This window comes from Sciurus vulgaris, assembly GCF_902686455.1.
Source record: "Sciurus vulgaris genome assembly, chromosome: 8".
In the NCBI taxonomy this organism is placed as follows: Eukaryota; Metazoa; Chordata; class Mammalia; order Rodentia; family Sciuridae; genus Sciurus; species Sciurus vulgaris.
In genome coordinates this window covers 120,858,421-120,874,756 of record NC_136468.1, presented here as the reverse complement: position 1 = coordinate 120,874,756, position 16,336 = coordinate 120,858,421, and the positions used below count along the sequence as shown (strand labels likewise).

The 16,336-nt window shown below is 37.1% G+C and overlaps 1 protein-coding gene and 2 pseudogenes across 4 annotated transcripts in view; all 3 read right to left on the bottom strand.

Annotated features, from left to right (window-relative positions):
* The window catches only part of LOC306667255 (immunoglobulin lambda-1 light chain-like), a 759,848-nt gene that overhangs the window by 342,470 nt on the left and 401,042 nt on the right, over window positions 1–16,336 (bottom strand). The window lies entirely within an intron of this gene.
* Window positions 2,182–4,461, bottom strand: LOC306667281 (centrosomal protein of 76 kDa-like; annotated as a pseudogene). The gene is made up of 2 exons: window positions 3,179–4,461; window positions 2,182–3,095 (listed from the first exon to the last, which is right to left on the bottom strand). The product of its transcript is annotated as a centrosomal protein of 76 kDa-like (transcript).
* LOC306668894 (KH domain-containing RNA-binding protein QKI-like) overlaps window positions 5,031–16,336 on the bottom strand; it is a 125,035-nt pseudogene continuing 113,729 nt past the window's right edge. The window contains exon 3 of the transcript in view: window positions 5,031–5,634. The product of the transcript in view is annotated as a KH domain-containing RNA-binding protein QKI-like (transcript). The remainder of the gene's footprint in view (window positions 5,635–16,336) is intronic.

Sequence of the window (16,336 nt, the reverse complement as noted above, 5' to 3'; positions counted from 1 at the left end):
TCCCAAAACCTCCTCCAGAAAACTTCTAGATCTTATCAATGAATTCAGCAAAATAGAAGGCTATAAAATCAACATGCATAAATCTAAAGCATTTTTATATGCAAGCAACGAAACAGTTGAAAGGGAAATGAAGAAAAGAACTCTATTTGCAATAGCCTCCAAAAAAATAAAATACTTAGGAATCAATTTAACCAAAGAGGTAAAAGATCTCTACAATGAAAACTAAAAAACATTGAAGAAAGAAATTGAGGAAGACATTAGAAGATGGAAAGATCTCCCATGTTCTTGGATAGACAGAACTAATATTGTCAAAATGCCATACTACCTAAAGTGCTATACAGATTCAATGCAATTCCAATTAAAATCTCAATGATGTACCTTACAGAAATAGAGCAAGCAAGATGAAATTCATCTGGAAGAATAAGAAACCCAGAATAGCTAAAGCAATCCTTAGCAGGAAGAATGAAACAGGGGGTATCGCAATACCAGAACTTCAACTGTACTACAAAGCAATAGTAACAAAAACGGCATGGTATTGGCACCAAAATAGACAGGTAGATCAATGGTACAGAATAGAGGACACGGTCACAAACCCAAATAAATACAATTTCCTAATACTAGACAAAGGTGCCAAAAATATGCAATGGAGAAAAGATAGCCTCTTCAACAAATGGTGCTGGGAAAACTGGAAATCCATATGCAACAGAATGAAAAAAACCCCTATCTCTCACCCTGCACAAAAATCAACTCACAATGGATCAAGGACCTTGAAATCAGACCAGAGACCCTGCCTCTTATAGAAGAAAAAGAAGGTCCAAATCTTCAACTTGTTGGCTTAGGATCAGACTTACTTAACAGGACTCCCATAGCACAAGAAATAAAAGCAAGAATCAACAACTGATACAGATTCAAACTAAAAAGCTTTCTCTCAGCAAAGGAAACTATCAGCAATACGAAGAGAGATCCTACAGAGTGGGAGAAAATCTTTGCCACTCATACTTCATATAGAGCACTAATTTCCAGAATATATAAAGAACTTGAAAAACTCTAGAAGAAAAATACAAATAACCCAATCAACAAATGGGCTAAGGATCTGAACAGACGCTTCACAGAAGATCTACAAGCAAACAACAAACATATGAAAAAATGTTCAACATCTTTAGTAATAAGAGAAATGCAAATCAAAACTACCCTAAGATTCCATCTCGCCCCAATTAGAATGGCGATTATCAAGAACACAAGCAACAATAGGTGTTGGAGACGATGTGGGGGAAAAGGTACACTCACACATTGCTGGTGGGGCTGCAAATTAGTGCAGCCACTCTGGAAAGCAGTGTGGAGATTCCTTAGAAAACTTGGAATGGACCCACCATTTGACCCAGCTATTCCACTCCTCAGCCTATACCGAAAGGACTTAAAATCAGCATACTACAGAGATACAGCCACATCAATGTTCATAGCTGCTCAATTCACAATAGCCAGACTGTGGAACCAACCTAGATGTCCTTCAATTGATAAATGGATGAAGAAACCGTGATATATATGTGTGTGTGTGTGTGTGTGTGTGTGTGTGTGTGTGTGTGTGTGTGTATGTGTGTATGTGTATATACACACATAAACAATGGAATATTACTCAGCTATAAAGAATAATAAAATTATGACATTTGCATGCAAATGCATGAAATTGGAGAATATCATAGTAAGTGAGATAAGCCAATCTCAAAAACCATAGGTGGAATGATCTCACTGATAAGCGGATGATGACACATAATGGGGGGTGGGAGGGCGGCAAGAATGGAAGAAGGAGGGACTGTATAGAGGGGAAAGAGGGGTGGGAGGGATGGGGGGGAAGGAAAAAATAACAGAATGAATCAAACATCATTACCCTATGTAAATGTATGATTACGCAAATGGTATGCTGTTACTCCATGTACAAACAGAAACAACATGTATCCCATATGTTTGCAATAAAAATAAATTTAAAAAAATAAAAATAAATATACTGTTGTAGTTTTGTTCTTTGCATTACTTTTCAAATCCACTTACGTTTTTCTCTCATGGCACAATCTTCTAATACTTCAAACGTGGCAGGCAATATTACAAAAGTTGCATCTTCTGACCTTTGGGGGTACTGCAGTGACTGAACAGCATATCAAACTTTGAATCCTCTTTTATTATCTGTAAATAATGTAGCATTTATTAAAATAGAATATATACTTAATTTATACTAAATTCAACTAAGAATTTTACAAGCTTTTCATCCTTATACTTTAAATACATACATCATGATTTTTTGAAACATTGTCAGGTCTATACAAAATTGAAATAAGACATCCAAATCAGATTATGACGCTAAAATAAAAAAAAAAACCCTCCAAACAGATAGTAATACATAATGTGTAAAATTCCAGTAAAACACAGGTATAATTCTTATGGAAATGTTAGTCCTATAATACAGAGCAATATTTACAAGCAAACATGATCCAAACAGCACATGCGGATTCAGGGTAAGTAAACACTTGGACGCGAACTGCCAGTTGCACTTGGTCTCCACGACAACAGATTATTTCTTCACAAAAAGGGGATCAAAGACACGTGGCAAATGCACGCCTTGCATTTCTATACACAAAATGTATTGGGAACCCTTTGAATGTGTGACCATCAGGCACCGCCCTCCTTATGGCATCCTGAAACTCTTCATTGCCTGCAGATATATTTGTGGTACGCTCGAATTCGTAAGAAGCCAAAGCTGATGATAAAAGATAGGAAAGCTGGTCTTCCCAAACAGTTGTGAGGCCAAGATCCTTCCTGTGTTCTGACACCAGGAGCCTCAGTTGCATTTCTATTTCATTACTTGTGACAGATGCATCAATTGTGGATGCACACAGAGGTGGGAAGGGAGGAAGGGATGTTGTTGCTCCTGGAGCACACACAGATTTAATTGCTTATTCACTCATGGGTTTCCATTTGGATTCATCATTCAAATCAAATATACAGGTTTCTACTGCGTCAGAGGGTTGACAATTTCCAAGGAACATCAAAATGATTATTAGCCAGGAAGAATGAACCCAGGGAAACAAGAAGGTAATCCAGGGCTATGTCTTTATAACATTCGGCATTTAAAGATGAGATGATGGGGCTGGGGTTGTAGCTCAGGGGTAGAGCTCTTGCCTAGCACATGTGAGGCACTGGGTTCAATCCTTAGCATCACATAAAATAAATAAAGGTAGTGTGTCCATCTGTGTCCTGTTAAACTCTCCCGAAAAGTGATGGTTCCATCAGTTCCACAAGTCATAACCCATGCATGAGGTACTGCTTTTGTCTTAGTCCCAACACAGACAAAGGCTTCTAATCCATATCCAAGAAGGAGGCTGCACAGAAGGTGTGCATGATCTTCACAGTCACCCTTGTTTCTACAGAGAAAGGCCAGCAGAGTGCACCACTGTTCCTGTTTACCTCCTCCTCCAGTAACGGGCTGGTTCATAACCAAGGACATTAACAAATCTTGCTGCCTGGAGTATCCAGAAGCTGGCCAGCTTGAAGTGGTTTAATGTAGGAACAGACAGGTCTATTTATTCCATTTTCATCCTGTGCAAAAATTTTCATCAGCCATGAGTTGTGTGAGGGTCGAATTCGCAAATATTCTCTCCACCATTGCTTGGCATACACAAGAAATAACCGCTCATTCTCTGCAGTTTTCTGACGTTCCAAGGCAAGCTGTGTATTCACCACTTCTTGAGATAACGTTTGATTGAGTGGTGGATACATTTCAAGTTTTATATTTAAAATTCCCACAGAAACTTTTGATTCTGTGCCTACACCCATAAGCTCCACAGTCAGACTGGTTACTCCATTTTCTGAGCCCAAAACTGATCTCCATTCCAGAAAATAGGATGCTACTAAAGTGGTCTCACCAAATATGTCAGTTTTGATTAGCACCATATGGATTGGATCACTTATTGATAACATTGTTGTTGAATCGGCCATTCTAGTTCCACCGCCTAAGCTTTCTCTGTGTACTTCAAGTAAAAAGCCATCATGAAAATCCGGTTCGGAGGCACATGGAACAGATTTAGAATGGAAAAGTTGATTCCAATAATGTAAACATAAAGTAAAAGTTGAACAAACTTGTCCTGGTAAAGGCTCAGGTTCTTGAAGATGTTACAAGAAAGCTTTTCCACTCAAAACCTGAAGGTAAAGATACCTCCGTGTTGGATCAATATTAGTTTTTTTTTTTAGTGTTGATTGTTTATCAAAACCAACAGGTTATTTTGGAGAGGAAGGAAGTTCTTGATCAACATTGTGAGTAACAAAACTAGGTTCTTTCATCACATCATCAATGATTCCTCTATGTCTAAGGGCTTTTATCAAATCTTCTGTTGATAAATGTTGCTGATCAGGGGCCAATTCTTCCCGTATAGTCTCAGCAAAGATCTCTCTTATTCTGCCTTGGACATCCATCTGACTGGCTTCACGCTCCTGATGGTGAGTGTGGGCTGCGGCTGCCCCAGGGCGACCCGCCCGGGGGCGCCCACTTGAATCCTCTTTGAATCACTTCGCCAGGGATTTACCTGACTGAAGAAGGTTCATGCATGATGCATCATCACATAGTTCATTCAGAGAGAGTGACTTCCCTATGAGAAGAAAAGTTTCCTAGAAGTCTCTGACAGTAACTGCCTCCTGTCACTCAGTACATAAGGGTCATCTGTCTCCCTTCTTACCATTCACTTGGGGTGAGACACTGAAAAATGATCAGTGCTCTGGGAAGATTTGGGCCTTAATACTTTCCTACTATTCAGGGCAGGTTGTAGAAACACTTTCATCCAAACAGGGTGGGGCTTGGGGAGGGCGTGGGGAGGTGAATTACAGGAAAACATATTCTTTGTCTTTTGTTTGGTTAGATGGTAAGAAAAAGAGACAAGTGCCTCAGCTCACTGCACTGACCACAGGCAAGCAAAGGCCACTGTTTAGCAGGCAAGTGTTGTCAGGTCATCACTGGGTGAAGTGTTCAGAGATCAGAAGTTCACAGGTTAGTTGCCAGTGGCAGCTCAGCCTTTGGTCACAATCCTTTGGTAATGATGGACACACGTCTTGCCTTTGAACTTTAGTAGCCACTGCATCTAATACATCCCAGGGTTCAATAGGGTAGTCAAGGATTGATGTACCTGGTGCCAGTGTGTAAGGTTATTGGTAGGGTGTGTAGATCAACCCAAGCTCAGGCCCTGGAGGAACTATAGCAGCAGTTGGATGAGGAACTCCATTTAGCATATCAGCCATCTGTATTTGTCTGATCAAAGGCATAATGGTAGGGCCAGCTGAGTAGGAGTACTCAGGGTAGCTGTTGGGATGACAGAAATAGGCCTAGTTATGATCCTAGAAGCAGCCTGGGCTGTTGCTGCAAGAGAAAAGCCAAAGGCTGGTGATTTAATGTTGGCATCTCTCTAGGTGTCATTTGGAATCCCCATCTCCATCAGCTGCATCTTCTTCAGGCTGTCTTCTCCTCTTGTTGCAGGTACCAGTAGTTTCTTCACTTCTTCAACTTCTCTTCTGTTTTATTTCTGCTCTGCTCTGAGCATCTTCCACAGTGATTTGCACATGGAAATCTTCATTCTGATGCTCCCAGTTGGGTTTGGTCTATTCTGCTCCTCCTCCTTTTTATGTGTCATTGAGCCCTGGCTGGTGCCATTATTATATATCCAGTTTCTGCTTCAGGCTGTTTAACGATAAGTCCTCTGGGTCCAAAGATCTTCCCTGTGCTAATTTCTTCTTCTCGCAGCCTCTGGAGGTGGTTGGAGATCCTGCAGAATTTGGACAGTTTGCTCAAGATATTTTTGACATTCATCATCTCCATCATCAGGTAATCTGTTATTACCATTTCCCAGATCACATTGACCAAACTCCACACTCTGCAGCTCACTCAGCCTGCCACCTTGGGGCTGGTGCCAGAGAGAAGAAACGGGCAAGGGTGATTCCGGGCCAGTAGCCTCTCTGGAGTCAATGTCCATCTCCGTGGTGGCCAGTATATATGTGTGACATTGGAAATTGACATTTGGGTATGTATTCCGAGGTGAGAGTGTGTGACCATATTCCACAGTGTTATGCTAATAGAAGAACTGGTGATAGGATTCATGAGCTTGTGTTTAGGTCAAGAACCCCTAGCAAATCCCAGTGTAGACCACGGGAATTTGGGAACAGTAGTGTCACCTGCTGTACAGAATTAAACACCTTTTGAAAAATAGCTCATGGTGCAAACCCAAGTGCTTGTAGGTACAAAACAACATCAGTCATCACTTGAACATGAGGCCAGAACTGTGTGATTGACCAGTCATGAGGTTAGACAGCTCAGCAGTGGACACTGCATAGTGGATATTTTGCATCTTGGAAGGAGCCATAGCAGGGCTAAGTCTCAGTACTCTGCATTGGCAGGTGGTCCTGCCTGATGTCTCCAATTTTCCAGTATCAGATACTCTCCCAGTATTCACATGTATGTCCCATAGCTGGAGATGAAGCTTTGGGCACAAGGGGAACCAAAAACTCCTGCTACCTGACAGCTTCAGTCCAGCAACTTCTAATAGTAATACAAAGAATGGCATTCAGCATATACTAATCTCATTAAAGTTAAAAAAATCATACATATTTATTTTAATAATGTTATCTAATCAGCTATATCAAAATAGTGTCATTTCCACAAGTAATTAATGAGAACTTATTTATGATATATTTTACACTCCTTTTCTCCTGTTGTTTCTTTGAAATATGTGTTATACATTTATATTACATGTCAATTTGGACAGTAAGGTTTTCTCAGAAACTTTTGATGTGTTTTTTCTCATTTGCGATTTTTAAGGTAGATTTACTTAACCAAATTGACTGAAGCATGCTTAGTAATTTTTCAAACACTAAATTGTTAACAGAAATAATATGCATCCTTGATATTCACAGTCACATATATAAAATGACTCCTGTTTATTAGATTGAATTGACTTTGAAGGGAAAGTATGTTTGTTTCAAAATTACTGCTTGACCAAGTATCTTATGAAAGTCCAGAACTTAAGTAGTATACTATCACAACACTTCTAAATCTAAATGGTATAATTTTTAAAAATTTTTATTTCTTCTTTTTAGGTGTACATTACATAGAGTGTATTTGGACATATTAGTTACACATGAAGTATAACTTCCCATTCTTTTAGTTTTACATGATGTGGAGTTACACTGGTTGTGTATTCATATATGAAGATAGGAAAGTTATGTAAATAATATACTTTAGGGGTATAAAAGTGCAGTTTTTTTCGCTGTTCAAGGTTATAAGCTCCTGCTTTTATGCACAGTTATGTTCATAAAAATGCAGTGTTTATCAGTGAATTTGTATTTGGGGGTTTCACTTCTTCTGCTTAGTATGACAAAATGCATGGAACTTTCATGTATTACTAATTAGAAAAAAATTAAAAATAGAAAATAGGAAAAATAAAGAAACTCTCAAACAAACAAAAGAAATGCAATATTGGTTTTAGGTGACTGCTCTTTGTGTTTTTGGAGTTAAGTTTTTTGAGTTCTTTGTACATCCTGGAGATTAATGATCTATCTGAGGTGCAGGCTGTAAAGATTTTCTCCCATTCTGGAGGCTCTCTGTTCACATTCTTGATTGTTTCCTTTGCTGTAGAGAAGCTTTGTAGTTTGATACCATCCCATTTATTGATTCTTGATTTTACTTCTATTGCTTGAGGAGTCTTATTGAGGAAGTCAGTTCCTATGCTGGCCTGGTGGAGAGTTGGGCCTCCTTTGTCTTCTAGTAGTCACAGAATCTCTGATCGAATGTCTAAGTCCTTGGTCCACTCTGAGTTGAGTTTTGTGCAGGTTGAGAGATAGTGGTTCAATTTCATTCTACTACATATGGATTTCCAGTTTTCCCAGCACCACTTGTTGAAGAGGCTGTCATTTTTCCAAAGTATGTTTATGGTGCCTTTGTCTAGTATGAGATACCTGTATTTATGTGGTATGACTCTGTGTCTTCTAGTCTGGTTCCCTTGGTCTTCATGTGGGTTTTGGTGCCAGTAGCATGCTGGTTTTGTTACTGTAGCTCTATACTATAATAAAATGTCTGGTATTGTGATGCCTTCTGTGCTAAGGATTGCTTAGGCTATTCTGGACCTCTTGTTTTTCCAAATGAATTTCATGACTGCTTTTTCTGTTTCTTTGAAGAATGTCATTGGAATTTTCATAGGAATTGCATTAAATCTGTATAGTGCTTTTGGTAGTATGGCCATTTGACAATATTCATTCTGACTGTCCAGGAACATAGGAGATCTTTCCATTTTCTAATGTCTTCTTCAATTTCTTTCTGTAGTGTTCTGTTGTTTTCATTGTAGAAGTGTTTCACCTCTTTTGTAAGGTTGATTTCCAAATTATTTTTTAAGGCTATTGTGAATGGGATAGTTTTCCTGATTTCTCTTTCAGCTGATTATCATTGGTATATAGGAATGCAAGTGATTTATGAGTGTTAATTTTATATGCTGTAACTTTGTTGAATTCATTTGTGAGTTATAGAAGCTTTCTGGTAGAGTTTTATGGGTCTTTTAAATATATCATCATGTCATTGGCATATAGGGTAGTTTGAGTTCTTCTTTTCCTATTCATATCCCTTTAATTTCTTTCTTCTGTCTAATTGCTCTGGCTAGAGTTTCCAGGTCTATGTTGAATAGGAGTGGTGAAAGAGGGCATCCCTGTCTTGTTCCATTTTTTAGAGGGAATGTTTCAATTTTCTCTATGTAGAATGATGTTGACCTTGGGTAGCTTTTACAATGTTGAGGTAATTTCCTACTATCCCTAGTTTTTCTAGTGTTTTGAACATGAAGGGATGCTCTATTTTGTGAATAGCTAATTCTGCATCTATTGAGATGATCATGTGATTCCTGTTGTTTAGTCTACTGATGTGATTAATTACATTTATTGATTTCTGTGTGTTGAACCAAACTTGCATCCTTGGAGTTAACCGCACTTGATCATACTGCACTATGTTTTTGTATGCAATTTGCCAGAATTTTATTGAGAATTTTTGCATCTATGTTCCTGAGGGATATTGGTCTGATGTTTTCTTTCCTTGGTGTGTCTTTGTCTGATTTTGGTATCATGATGATACTAGCTTCAAAGAATGAGTTTGGAAGGGTTCCCTCCTTTTCCATTTCATGAAATAATTGGAGGAGTACTGGTGTACATTCTTCTTTGAAGGTTTTGTAGAACTGGTCCTGGGCTTTTCTTTGTTGGTAGGCTTTTGATGGTATCTTCAATTTCATTGCTTGAAATTGAGCTGTTTAAATTTTCTAGGTCCTCTTGATTCCATTTGGGTAGGTAATATGGCTCTAGAAATTTGCTGATGTCTTCATGATTTTTTATTTTATTGGAGTATAGATGTTTAGAGTCGTTTCTCATTATCTTCTGTATTTCAGTGGTGTCCATGGAGATATTTCCCTTTTCACTTCGAATTTAAGTAATTGGACATTTCTCTATTTTTCTCTTCATCAGCTTGGCTAAAGGTTTGTAAATTTTATTTATTTTTTTTCAAAGGACCAATTTCAATTTTTTGAAATTTTTGTTGTTATTGTTTCATTTTAATTAATTTCAGTTCTTATTTTAATTATTTCCTGTCTTCTGTTTTTGTTGTTGATTTTCTCTTCTTTTTCTAGGGCTTTGAGATGTAAACTTGGGCTATTTAATTGGCAACTTTCTATTCTTTTAAACAATGTGCTCAGTGCAGTGAATTTTCCTCTCAGAACCATCTTCATAGAGTCCCAGAGATTTTGATAAGTTGTGTCACTTTTCTTATTTAACTTTAAGTATTATTTTTTACTTCATCCCTGATTTCTTCAGCTATCTCTTGGTCATTCAATTGTATATTATTTAGTTTTCAGCTGTTAGAGCAGCTTCTGTTTTTCATTTTCTCATTGATTCCAATTTCTTTCCCTTATGATCCAAAAAAATTCATGATATTATCTCTTTTTTTTTATTTGCAAGAGTTGCTTTGTGGCATAGGCTATCATATAATTTAGAGAAGGATCTATGTGCCGATCAGAAGAAAGTGTTCCCTTATTGAAAGATGAAATATTCTACATATGTCTGTTAAATTTAAATTATTAATTGTATTTTTTAGTTCTGTATCTTCTTTATTTAATTTCTGTTTGGCAGATCTATCAAGTGGTGAGAGAGGCATGTTAAAGTCAGCGGTATTATTGTGTTGTGGTCTATATGATTCTTGAAATGGTGAAGAGTTTGATGTATGTACTGCTTCATTATTGGGCATCAATATTTAAGATTGTTATGACTTGGGCTGGGGTTGTGACTCAGTGGTAGAGCATGTGCCTCACATGCATGTGGGGCACTGGGTTTGATCCTCAGCACCACATAAATAAATAAAATAAATAAAAATAAAGGTATTGGATCCATCTACAACTAAAAACCTTTTTCAAAAAGATTGTTTTGTCTTATTGGTGTATTGTTCCCTTTTTCAGTATGAAATAAACGTCCTGGTCCCCTCTGATCTACTTTGACTGAAGTCTACTTTATCCAATATGAGTACAGAGTCCCCTGCTTAAGAAATCCATGGGAATGACATGTTTCTCCAATTCTTTCACCTTTATTCTGTGGATGTGTTTCCTATGCAGTGAATCTCTAGGAGACAGCATATTCTTGGGGCTTGTTTTTTAATCCAATCTTCCTTCCTGTGCCTTTTGATGTATGAGTTTAGGTCACTGATATACGATGTTATTATTGAGATATGGTTTGTATTCCCTATCACTTTGATTTATTTATGGATTTTAATTTGAATTAGTTTTTCCTTTGAGTTTTCCATTAGTGTAGTTCCTCCCTTTGCTTTTTTTTTACTTTTTTTTTTTTTGATACTGGGGATTGAAACTCAGGGACACTTAATCCCTGAGCCACATCCCCAGCCCTATTTTGTATTTCATTCAAAGACAGTTTGCTTAGCACTTCACTTTTGCTGAGGTTGGCTTTGAACTCGCCATTCTTCTGCCTCAGTTCTAGGCACTGGGATTACAGGCATAGACCACAGCACCTGACTTGGTTTTTACTCTCATTTTTCATTTCTTTTTTTAATTTTTTAATTTTTTTACAGACTTCTATTTGAGTCATTATACACAAATGGGATGCATCATTTCATTTCTATGGTTGCGCACCATGTAGATTCTTAACATTTGTGTAATCATACATGTACATAGGGTAATGATGTCTGTCCCATTCCATCGTTTTTCATACCTCCCTCTCATTTCCCTCTACATAAATTTCATCCATTTTTCTCTATCCCTCCAACTACCCACCCCCATTATATATCATCATCCACTTATCAGGGAAAACATTCAGTCTTTGGTTTTTCAAGATTGGCTTATTTCCCTTAGCATAATATTCTCCAATTCCATCCATTTATCTGCAAATGCCATAATATTATTCTTCTTCATGGCTGAATAATATTCCACCAAGTATATATACCACAGTTTCTTTATCCATTCATCTGTTGAAAGGCATCTAGGTTGGTTCCACAATCTAGTTATTGTAAATTGAGCTGCTATAAATATTGATGTGGCTGCATTATTGTAGTATGTTAATTTAAATCCTTTTACTGAGGAGTGGGATAAGTGGGTCAAAAGGTGGGTCCATTCCAAGTTTTCTTAGGATTCTCGACACTGCTTGACAGAGTGGCTGCACCAATTTGCAACTCCACTAGCAAAGTAAAACTGTGCTATTTCCCCACATCCACACCAACATCTATTATTGTTTCTGTTCTTGATAATAGCCATTCTAATTGGAGTAATATAAAATCTTAGAGTTGTTTTAATTTGCATATCTCTATTAGAGATGTTGAACACTTTTTCATATAGTTATTAATCACCTATATGTCTTCTTCTGAAAAGTGTCTGTTCAGTTCCTTGGTCCATTTATTGATTGGGTTCTTTGTATTTTTGTTGTAAAGTTTTGTAAGTGCTTTATAAATTTTGGACATTAGTGCTCTATCTGAAGTTCATGAGGGAAAGATTTTCTCCCACTCTGTAGATTCTCTTTTCACACTATTGATTGTATCCTTTGCTGAGAAAAAGATTCAAATCCATCCCATTTATTGATTCTTGCTTTGATTTCTTGTGCTTTGGGAGTCTTGTTAAGGATGTGTGATTCTAAGCCAACATGATGAAGATTTGGACCTAGTTTATCTTCTATTTGGTGCAGGGTCTCTGATCTAATTCCTAAGTCCTTGATGCATTTTGAGTTGAGTTTTGTGCAGGGTGAGAGATACGGGATTAATTTCATTTTACTGCATATGGATTTCCAGTTTTCCCAGCACCATTTGTTGAAGAGGCTGTATTTTCTCCATTATATGTTTTTGGCACCTTTGCCTAGTTTGAGAAAACTTTATCTATTGGGGTTTGTCTCTGTGTCCTCTATTCTGTACCATTGATCTACCTGTCTATTTTGGTGCCAATACCATGCTGTTTTTGTAACTATTGCTTTGTACTATAGTTGGAGTTCTGATATTATGATAACCCCTGCCCACTCTTCCTGCTAAGGATTGCTTTAGCTATTCTGGGTCTCTTATTCTTCCTAGTGAATTTCATGATTGCTTGCTCTGTTTCTATGAGATATAGCATTGGAATTCTTTTATTTTTTTAAATTGTAAACAAATGGGATACATGTTGTTTCTCTGTTTGTACATGGCGTAAAGGCATACCATTTGTGTAATCATAAATTTACATGGAGTAATGTTGTTTGATTCATTCTGTTATTCTTTCCCTTCCCCCCATCCCTCCCACCCTTCGTTTCCCTCTATACAATCCTTCCTTCCTCCATTTTTCCCCCCTCACTAACCCTAACTCCAACCTTAACACTAACCCCTCCCTCCCCCCATTATGTGTCCTCATCCAATTATTAGCGATATCATTTGACCTGTTTTTTTTGAGATTGGCTTCACTTAGCATGGTATTCTCCAATTTCATCCATTTGCCTGCAAATGCCATAATTTTATCATTCTTTATGGCTGAGTAATATTCCATTGTATATATATACCACCTTTTCTTTATCCATTCATCAATTGAAGGACATCTAGGTTGGTTCCACAGTCTGCCTATTATGAATTGAGCAGCTATGAACATTGATGTGGCTGTATCTCTGTCGTATGCTGATTTTAAGTCTTTTGGTTATAGGCCAAGGAGTGGGATACCTGGGTCAAATGGTGGATCCGTTCCAGGTTTTCTAAGGAATCTCCACAGTGCTTTCCAGAGTGGCTGCACTAATTTGCAGCCCCACCAGCGATGTATGAGTGTACCTTTCTCCCCACATCCTCCCCAACACCTATTGTTGCTTCTGTTCTTGATAATTGCTATTCTAATTGCGGTGAGATGGAATCTTAGGGTGGTTTTGATTTGCATTTCTCTTTTTACTAGAGATGTTGAACATTTTTCCATATGTTTGTTGATTGCTTGTACATCTTCTTCTGTGAAGTGTCTATTCATTCCCTTAGCCCATTTGTCGATTGGGTCATTTGCATTTTTGGTGTAGAGTTTTTAGAGTTCTTTATAGATTCTGGAGATTAGTGCTCTATCTGAAATATGATTGGCAAAGATTTTCTCCCACTCTGTAGGCTCTTTCTTCTCATTGCTGATAGTTTCCTTTGCTGAGAGAATGCTCTTTAGTTTGAATCTATCCCAGTTGATTCTTGCTTTTATTTCTTGTGCTATGGGAGTCCTGTTGAGGAAGTCTGGTCCTAAGCCAACATGTTGAAGATCTGGACCTACTTATTCTTCTATAAGATGCAGACTCTCTGGTCTGATTCTGAGGTCCTTAATGCATTTTGAGTTTAGTTTCATGCATGGTGAGAGATATGGGTTTAGTTTCATTCTGTTGCATATGGATTTCCAATTCTTCCAGCACCATTTGTTGAAGAGGCTATCTTTTCTCCATTGCATATTTTTGGCCCCTTTGTCTAGAATGAGAAAATTGTATTTATTTGGGTTTGTGTCCGTGTCCTCTATTCTGTACCATTGATCTACCTTTGTATTTTTGTTACCAATGCCATGCCGTTTTTCTTATTATTCCTTTGTAGTAGAGTTGAAGATCTGGTATTTCGATACCCCCTTTTTCACTCTTCCTGTTAAGGATTGCTTTAGCTATTCTGGGTTTCTTATTCTTCCAGATGAATTTCATAATTGCTTGCTCTATTTCTGTAAGGTACATCATTGGAATTTTAATTGGAATTGCATTGAATCTGTATAGCACTTTAGGTAGTATGGCCATTTTGACAATATTAATTCTTCCCATCCAAGAACATGGGAGATCTTTCAATCTTCTAAGGTTTTCTTTAATTTCTTTCTTTAGTGTACTGTAGTTCTCATTGTAGAGGTCTTTCACCTCTTTTGTGAGATTGATTCCCAAGTATTTTATTTTTTTCTAGACTATTGTGAATGGGGTAATTTTCCTGATTATTCTTTCCAAAAATTCATCACTTATGTATAAAAATGCATTAGATTTATGTGCATTGATCTTATATCCCGCTACTTTACTGAATTCACTTATGAGCTCTAAAAGTTTTCTGGTGGAATTTTCTGATTCCTCTAAGTATATAATCATATCATCAGCAAATAGAGATAGTTTGAGTTCTTCTTTTCCTATTTGTATCACTTAAATTTCTTTGATTTGTCTAATTGCTCTGGCTATAGTCTCAAGAATGATGTTGAATAGAAGTGGTGAAAGAGGGCCTCCCTGCCTTGTTCCAGATTTTAGGGGGAATGCTTTCAGTTTTTCACCATTTAGAATGATATTCTCCATGGGCTTAGCATAAATGGCCTTTACAATGTTGAGGAATGTTCCCACTATCCCTATTTTTTCTAGTGTTTTGAGCATGAAGGGGTGCTGTATTTTATCAAATGCTTTTTCTGCATCTACTGAAATAATCATGTGATTCTTGACTTTAAGTCTATTGATATGGTGAATGACATTTATTGATTTCCTGATGTTGTACCAACCTTGCATCCCTGGGTTGAAAACCACTTGATCATCGTGCACTATCTTTTTAATATGTTTTTGTATGCAATTTGCTAAAATTTTGTTGAGAATTTTTGCATCGATGTTCATTAAGAATATTGGTCTGAATTTTCTTTCCTCAAAGTGTCTGTCTGGTTTAGGTATCAGGGTGATATTTTCTTCATAGAATGAGTTTGGGAGGGTTCCCTCCTCTTCTATTTTATGGAATACTTTGAGAAGTATTGGAATGAGCTCTTCTTTAAAGGTTTTGTAGAACTCGGCTGAGAACCCATCTGGTCCCGGACTTTTCTTTGTTGGTAGGCCTTTGATGACCTCTTCTATTTCATTACTTGAAATTGGTCTTTTTAAATTGTGTATGTCCTCCTTGTTCAGTTTAGGCAATTCATATGTCTCTAGAAACCTATTGATGTCTTCGAAATTTTCTATTTTGTTGGAGTATAGATTTTCAAAATAGCTTCTAATTATGTTTTGTATTTCCATCCTGTCTGTTGTGATATTTCCTTGTTCATTCTGAATTTTAGTGATTTGGGTTTTCTCTCGTCTTCTTTGTTAGTGTGGCTAAATGTTTAACAATTTTGTTTATTTTTTCAAAGAACCAACTATTTATTTTGTTAATTTTTTGTATTGTTTCTTTTGTTTCAATTTCCTTGATTTCAGGTCTGAGTTTAACTATTTCCTGTCTTCCACTACCTTTGGTGCTGGTCTGTTCTTTTTCAAGGGCTCTGAGCTGTAGTGTTAAGTCATTTATTTGTTGACTTTTACTTCTTTTATTAAATGTGATCCATGAAATAAATTTCCCTCTAAGTCCTGCTTTGATAGTGTCCCAGAGATTTTGATATGATGTTTCTTTGTTTTCATTTACCTCTAAGAATTTTTTAATTTCCTTCCTAATATCTTCTGTTATTCATTCATCATGATTCATCATGTAGTAGCATATTGTTTAATCTCCAGTTATTGGAATAATTTCTGTCTAGGTTATTGATTGTGTTATTGAGTTCTATGGTTTTTTTTTGGTTGGATTTTGTTTGAAAGAACTATCTAGTGGTGACACCGGTGCGTTAAAGTCGCCCAGAATTATTGTGTTGTGGTCTATGTGATTCTTGACATTGAGAAGGATTTGTTTGATGTACAGGGATGCACCATTTTTTGGGGCATAAATATTTACTATCATAATGTCTTCCTGTTTTATGGTTCCCTTAAGCAGTATGAAATGTCGTTCTTTATCCCTTCTGACTAACTTTCGCTCTACGTCCACTTTATCTGATATAAGGATGGAAATCCCCGCTTTTTTACTGAG